The sequence below is a fragment of the Protopterus annectens genome, chromosome 9.part0, assembly GCF_019279795.1.
Source record: "Protopterus annectens isolate FY-2018-M chromosome 9.part0, PAN1.0, whole genome shotgun sequence".
Classification (NCBI taxonomy): Eukaryota; Metazoa; Chordata; order Ceratodontiformes; family Protopteridae; genus Protopterus; species Protopterus annectens.
The window spans coordinates 794,392,405-794,401,048 of NC_056743.1; the positions used below are offsets into that span (position 1 = coordinate 794,392,405).

Below are 8,644 nucleotides of genomic sequence, written 5' to 3' on the forward strand. Positions count from 1 at the left end.
AGAGGCTCTGATCCCCTGTCCACGTATCAGATTATGAAAGACGTAATTGGGATGCATACTAGTCCTATTCAGTAGAGTGTTTCTGTAGGTTTATTAATATATCTGATGGTTTTGACCATCCTGATCTAAAGAAGAGGTTCAATTTTAAGGTGAATGCCAACTGTAGGACCACGAATGTGGTATATTTAGCTGAATGTGTTGTATGTAATTCCTTCTATGTAGGGAAAACTAATAGATCACTACGTGAACCAGGGAACATGTATAAAAACAATGCTCTATCTAAGCATGCATTAAGGCATGGTATAGAGCATTATTTTATTTTATTTTTAGGGTGATAGACATTATCATACCTACAATTAGAGCTGGGGATATTCGCAATCATACTGAATACAAAGAGTCCAACTGGATGATTATACTAAGGGCAGATAGAGGCCACGGTTTGAATGAACGAGCCTCTATTAGACCCTTTTTGAAGAAACTGAGGATCCCTAAGTAAGGATAGGTTTTAAAATTCCTTATTTATAAAATATATTTGTCCATAGACTTCTTTTGGGACAGTTTTTACATGCAGCATATATGAATTTTATATATATAGTATACATGAGTTTTTAGGTTTGTTATATATATATATATATGTGTGTATATTTTATGGATGATTCTCTAGGTTTTCGATAGACCTGTTTCATTTTTGATTTATACCATGTTTTAACTGATGCCTTTAGGGATGATTGTTTTTATGTCATGATTGGTGGGTTTGAATTGATGGGTCTCTATATATGTATTTCATTGGTTAAGTATGGTTAAAGGTCTGAAGAAGCATTTATGTGAAAGCGCTTACCTTAATAAAACGTTTTAATGGACTTTCAGTATTGTTCGTTTCATTTATACCTTGGTCACTCCTTTACTGTGGTTTTTTTGGTGAATTTGGATTTATTAGTTACTAGTAATGGAGCATTTGCCCTGTGGGTTGCTGCATTTCTTCTTTTGATTATAATATTTTATTTGCTTATAATTTAATATGCTGATAGTACAAAGCTGATAGCAGTTACAGTTAACTATGTTTGCTACAGTGTGTAATGTCTGAAAACGTTTCTCAGATCAAGCTACTTGTTCTTTTACAAATAAAAATCGAGTTAAATAAAAAAATGAAAAATTACAGAGATAGTGACTGAAGGTTCCTTATAAATTAAATATTATATTGCTTTTGTAACAGAAGGCTCAAGCATGAAACACATTGTGTTCTACGAATATAGCAGCATATCCGATGTGGACAGTAAAGGTAAGCCTCATATGGGGTGGGGTGGGGGTAGATATTTTACTGGCTTCTAGCCTTGAGTGTCTGTCTACATCATCCATTGGCTGGCATCCAGAAAATGGCATATGCAGTACTTAAAGGGATATTAACAAAGAGAAGAAGATCAAATGGGAAAAAGATACACTGCAAGTTCCAGACTTGAGTGTGATACCCCAAAATGGATTTATGCGGGTCTACCATGCTGGTGTGATTTAACTTTAAGTTATGTATAGAGTTACAATGTTGGTACTGTTCTAGCATGAGTCTGCAATCAAAATCAAGACATTTCAGTGAGAACATGAGGCATTGTTCTGCTACATAATTGATCACTGAAATGTTCTAGAGGAACAAACTGCACCGTCTAAATGCTTTAGTGAGGAGGTGGCAATAGATAAGGCTAGATAAAGGCATGTGCATATCTCATTGTCCTCTGCCTTGTGCAATCACATCTTTTCAGCATGAATTAACAAAACAGGGACTATGTCAATCTGCTCCATAAGGCAAATAAAATATCAAGTATGATGTATATTTTTAGTTCTAATACCACAATCTAAGCCACAAAACATGGCTGGGACAGATCAATTGTAGGTCAGTAGTAATGAAGATTGTAGAACCTTCTGCTGAAGAATAGAGAGGTTTAAGAAAATTACAAAAAAAACCTACAAATATCTAAGCTTTACTAATGGACAACTCATTCTAAAATGTGTCTTTCGGCTTTTCCCGGTTAGGGGTTGCCACAGCGGAACTCCGGTCTGCTAATGATTGGCAGTAGAGTTTTACGTACTGGCTTGCCGGGCCTAACGCACAACCTTCAACAAAGGAACGCCCATTCAAGCATGTCGCTTCACAGAAGACGCTCTGAGAATCGAACGGGCACCGTCTAACTGTGAGGTGACAACGCTACCGCAGCACCACCACCGCAGTTAACGTTTCTAAATTTAAAACAAATACTAAAACAGCCTAACAAGTACAGAAATGAGACAGAGAAGCATGTAGTAAGAAAGGAGACAAAAAGCATTATCAACAAATGAAAAGTGAAACGCCTATACAGAACTGTCCTACATTATGGTCAGCTGTCTCAGAACTACAGTTTTTGTTTGCTAAAAAAATCATGGGGGCAGATTAGCTTTGGAATAGATGCAATTTTGTGTGACTAGTTAGGAGTGAAACTTTTAGTATTAAAATGGAGCTTGTTAGGGATATAAATAGTCTCAAGCAGTGATGCACATTTAGATAAAATGTTTCCTGTATTTCATATTTTTTTCTTACACCGTTTTACATTTCCATGTGTACTTTGTTATATATGGCTTTCTTTCTGTCTTTTCAGAGTTTGCATTTGGTTATTTATTTATATTTATGTATTTATTGATTTATTACATTTAAACAATTACATGTCTGTTGTGAACTGGATCAGGTTTTCTTTAGTTCTCTGTGGGCCAAATTCCAAATGACTTGCTCTCTCTCTCTAAGTGACTTACCCTGGTATAAGACCTATCTATAAAGCAGGCTTACAATGGAGTACATCACTTACACTGAGAGCAACTCTTTCAGGATTTGGCCCTCTGCTTTGTCTGCAACCATTTTCCAAATACCAGTATTACTCTGCTGCATTCAGATGGCATTTAAATATGACTAAATTTGTAAAATAATGCCCATCTGTAAACAGCAGCCAATAAATGAACAGTTCCAGCATTATTAACACTGCACTCATTTTATTACCATAATGGGTGTGCCGTCGTTGAAGGTTGGGCATCGAGCTGGCACCTCGGCATTTCGTAAAAATCTACTGCCAATCATTAGCGGACCGGTTCCACTGTGGCGACCCCTTACCGGGAAAAAGCTGAAAGACAAACTTAGCACACCTACAATGTCCTAAAAGGAAATAGCAGTGTAGCGGGTAAGGAGCAATTTTAATAGAATCCTAAGGAGTGGAACAGCTTTGCTAGTGTGTTTTACAGATAGGAATTAATCTTATAAGTTAAAGTATAAAAACATTTCTTCTAAAACTCACTTGTGTTAGAGATGTAATTGTAGAGGTCAGACAGCTCAAGCTAAGGCCAACAGCTGCATTCAGTTTAATGACATGGATAGAATTACCTTGCATTTATACAGAAGTCAATATTTATGTACTTTGGTAACTAATGAGTATTGTGGTATCCAGGTGTAGTGTCCCATTTCTGATATGGTAGGTGAAATGCTGGGGAAAATTCAATCAGGCAGTAATGTTGTTTCTCCTTTGCTCTCTGGGGAGCTAGAATTCAATTGTGAAGCATTCCCATCAGAAATTCTAGCAATCCAATTAACAGAGAATAAAAAATGTGCACAACTGAGGTATAGCTCACAACTGATGAATGCTGCCAAAAACTGCAATACGTATGTTGTATGGATTTCTCCTGAAATTCCTGAAACCTGCTTTTTCTGACAAATTAAGCTCTATCTATTAAGAAGTCTGTTTTAATATGAATAAATATAACATCTATAAAAATCACTTTTATGGTAAGTCACTTATAAATTCTATGTATGAGAGCTTGACAAACTTGCAGCATGATTTCACATTCAGTCTAGTCCTACTGTCTTTCTCTCCACAGAAATCCATCTGCAGGAAAAAGTGGAACAAACATGCAAAATGAAATGTGGATAAATACAGAAATTACATCTCTCTGCTTCCTGAGAGTTGGTTAATGTTGAGCTTACACAGTCCTCCTTGTGGATGAATGTTGGGGACAAATGAAAAAATAGTTTTTGGAACATGATTATGGTGACAAATTACAAGACATCCCCTTCCCCCAGCAGGCAGGCAAAAACAGAGACAGAATGTATTTATGAGTTTGCAGCTGCCATCTGCCAGTGGTGCTGAAGCTATGACAAATGCAGCTGTAATAACAGCAGTAATCTGAATGAGTGAGAGGGAGGCAAATAAGAAGGAAATGACCACTGACAAGACAGAAGTGATGCACACTTGTTCGTTAATGGAGACTGGGAGGTGAACACGATAGCCAGCTTCATTGATTCATGATGAGAAAATATAATGCAAAAGCAGGAACAATCTGTATCTCATACTAAAGGCTTATTTTGGACTATATTTAATTTTCAAATTTAAAATGACCGTTCATTGCTTAGTCTACAATTTTTAGTACTATAATAATTTTCTGTGTTATGCGAGTGGAAAAAGTCCTATCTGTAGAACAAACTAATTTATTGTAATGTATACTTTTCTGGTGCTGGTGCTATTGCTTCTAACTAGAGAGAATGTTGCTAGCAATGAAATAGTCATAGAACTGTAGATTTAGTGTCTGATTTTCCCCATAAGATCGATATTACACATTACCAATGAATATCTACATTCTTTATCAATAATTTCCCAATAGATTCCTTGTTGTCCTTCCAGAACTGTGGTATTCACCTACACACATAAACGCACATGTGCATGCCTGCACATACAATTGCACTTGGAACACACATGCACAAAATGTGCATAAATACATGTGTAGATGTACACGTGTCTGCCGTCTTTCCAAAACTTGGTACTCAATCTCTCACACACGCACAATTACATGTGTCTGCCATCTGTGTATATGAAAGTGTGTGTGTGTATATTATCATATGCATGTGTAAATGTATACATAGTATGCAATGCACAAAGCATTACTCCTTTATTGCAATAACACAAAACCATGGGTTGCCTTATTTCTCTTATATAGTAGCTAAAGTCTAACAATTATAATATTACTTCTTTCTGTGTTTGATCCAGGACCACTCATGCTTTTATTGTGTACAATGCAATCATGGTCTTGAATTTTAAAAGAATGAGACTGCCTGAAATGTATTTTCTCCATCACTTTCTCATCTTTGCTCATGTAGAAAAGATTATTATTAGAAATATAGTTGTCATAGTAGTGTACAGAGGCCTATAGTTTTAATAGTAGATGTAGCCAGAAAAAGGATACCTGTTATAAGCTTAGTTAGCACATTAAAGTCACTGTAAAAAATTTAGACAGAACACCATGCCTGTTTAATTTGCAATTCCAATATACTTCTAAGAAATATTTTACATGGCATCAGAAGTGAAAGTGTATCTTCAAAGTACTAAACTGATGATTTGACCAGAAATACCTTTCAAAATGTATAGAGATGTTTTGTTATTTTATCATATAGTCTATAGGAATATACCTGTGTACTATAAAAGTTAAATGAAACACCATTATGGTCATATTCATGGAAGTCTGCATTAATAATTTCAATCTCACTGCTCAGGTCTCTCTCTCTCTTTGTCATTAACATAAACATTTACTTTCTTTTTCATGCAAATCCACTATAACCACCAGCAACTCGCAAAATGCATGATACATTATGGAAGCTTTGATCCAGATGTTTGAGCTGTATCCTACAGTACATCAACTTGCAGACAAGCTAGAACATGTTTAATGTACAATATTCCTTTGGAATTCTGATTTTTGTCTGTCAACCAAATGGTCAGCAAACACCTGGTTGACAGAATCTGCAGTTCTGAGTCCTTCCTACGCCAAAGATGAGACAGGTGATATTAAGGGAGTGTCATCTTAATGTACTCTTGCACAAGAGAGCTTAATTTACTCATTCCATGAATTTATGTGAACTGTTGATCAGTATTATAAACTGTAGCCCAAATATGAAACCGTTCTGAATAACCACTGCATTACAGCAAGTGGACTGGACAGCTTCCTTTCTATTATCTGTCAACTGTCCTTTTGCTGCTGTTGAACAGTGCAGTAGAAATATATAGCTCCTGCATCTGTCAGCCTTTCTGCTTTATCACATATTGTCAATCAATCAGTAGGCTGTTAGCCAAACATCGGAATTTTTTTTTACATGACACAGAGATAGAAGCCATTAAAGTAAAGTATTTAATGTATTTAACCTCAAATATAAGAAGAAGAACATTATAACATCTAAAAGGGATTATTTGAAACATTTTAAAGCATGCATGTTTAAGAGTAAAATTGGGTGTGAAAATAGCATTAAAAGATGGCATAAATACAAAACACATATAAGAGAAACAATGACAAAGAAAATCATAAAGCATCCACAACGCCATCTGCCTTATATACTAGGTGTGGTTATGGGTACAAGAGGAGAAAGTACACAAAGTTTAATCAAAATTGCATGTTATGTGGTCATAAGAACCACTTTGTAAAAATATGTAAATACTTAAATAAGTGTGTAGGACAATGTTTACCTTCTATCAAAGATAAAAATGAGAAACATAATATGCCAGACTCCATGGTATAGCAGCATACATCTCTGACAATGATCCAGATGGCCTGAGACTGATTAGTGGCTTGATCACTGGAAAAATCAGGTGGGAGAAAATGGGAGTGAGCCACTGATATCAGGCTGCTGACCTCAAGGGGAGGGTGGTAATCTGATTTGCTGCAACATAGGCATTTGGTGTAGACAGACACAAACTGTGTACACTAGAGTTGTCAGGACATGCAGTTGGCTCTGCCAGGTCATGTAGTAGCCTTAAGAGTAGATATGCAGAATTATGCACACTCATAGGGGGAAGACAATGCAGGTCCCCAACTTCTATGAACATCCAAATAAGCCACCAGTGGTGTGGGTAAGACTTAAATTATAAAATCCATGACAGCTGCCTGGATGACACCAGCTTCAGTGACTGGATTTTGCCACACAGTGGAAAGAATGGGCTGATTGATTGTATGAGGGCTAATGGATGGAAGGAAGTGGGTATAAATGATAAAAAAGTAAATGTATGTCGGCAATCTAGAAATCTAGAAGATCCAGAGTTAAATTCTTTGCATAGTAAACATGAGAGAATAGGTCATCTGGCAGACTTTAGTGGCAAATGTGGCACCTGATATAGGAACAGAACATAATAAGTTGTCTAAGTCTACATTTTAAGCCTTGAAGTTGGAGGGCAAAGTATGTAAATCAATATGTAGTTTACTCCCATATTCAAGGAACAAAATAACACTTGTGGATCAGATACTGCTGTACAAAAGTCATGTTATAAAGTACTTTTTAAAGTTGTGTCTTAAACAAATGGGGTGAAACAGCTGAATATATTAGGTAATTTGGTTTGTGAGAAACTTGGCATGGTTAAATATTATCACTGTATAAAAATGTTGAAGTGCTCATACATTCATGCAGGAAGAATTACTAATATTTGTCAAACTCCTGAATGTTTCCAAAAAGTGCTACTTTTACTAAGTTCCAAAGAGTTGTTTCTGAAGATGAGACGGCAGCTGTACTGAGAAATGAGTAAGCATATAGTAAGGAAAAGAAAGTGCAGATTAATTGCAGCACTACAGATCCAGAATCAGTTGATGACATTTTGCAAAAGCATGCAGATGTATTTACTTTTTGTTTCCAGGTTAATATTGTATCAAAATTTGTCTGAAGAAATACCAGTAGTTACTGTCCTTGGACAGTGTCTGTTGTACTAAGAAATGGGATAGAGAGCTTAAGAGAATGGGTAATCTTGGTGTTAAAGTCAAATGGACAGATCCAAGTAAATGCGTTAACTTGTTTCCTACGAGAGTATAGTTATCTGGAAAGCAGAGTTCCTGTGTATCCTGTAAGAGTATACTTGCCTTTAAAAGAGACGTCCCTATACTCCTGAAATGAATATGAATTCTTGGTAAAGGTACATATATAACATTAATTCAGCAAGGTGGCATCTACAAGCTGACATGATCTGCTAAGCATGATGGTAAAATTGACAGCATGGGACATTCAGAACTGGAGTTATTAAAGAGTGTTTACAAAAAGTTATGATAAATTGAACATTTCCATACTTATGTTTGAACATAACCCAAGCATTTTTTGGCAATCAAACTACATTTTTTTCTTTCATAACTATGTAAAATAAAATCCTCATCTTCAGACAGACCTTTGATATTAACATCAATATATAGCCATTGTCTACCAAAAATATGTATTTTGTGTTTTTTTTATAACTTGCACCATTTACCAGATATTATAAATCTAATGTAATGTGTTGTCAGTAGAGGATTTTGCAGAAAAGTTCTCAGGAAGCAAGTGGATCTTTGGAAGCAGAGGTGCTAATTGGTTTCTTATTGTTCAGGATTAAATTAGCTAATAGCATTGTTACAGCTGGAAGAAAAAATACACTTAGAATCCACACAGTTCCTCAAGATCTGAATAGATCCAATGAGGTCACTATGCAGTGCTAACAGATAGAGGTTGTTCTAACAATACCCAGTACTAAATAAAACAGAATGAAGCTCTTTCAAAGCTATGCATTTAATAAGCAAATGAGACTGTACAGGTTTCTCAAACTAATCCTAGATATTTCGTCTGTAGCAGAAGTATTGCAGAGAGCTTTGG

The 8,644-nt window shown here is 35.8% G+C and overlaps 1 long non-coding RNA gene across 1 annotated transcript in view; it reads left to right on the forward strand.

The window, feature by feature from the left end:
- LOC122811534 overlaps positions 1-5,404 on the forward strand; it is a 338,063-nt gene extending 332,659 nt beyond the window's left edge. The window contains exon 3 of the long non-coding RNA XR_006366267.1: positions 3,883-5,404. This is a non-coding gene — a long non-coding RNA (uncharacterized LOC122811534). The remainder of the gene's footprint in view (positions 1-3,882) is intronic.
- Positions 5,405-8,644: the final 3,240 nt, after the last annotated feature.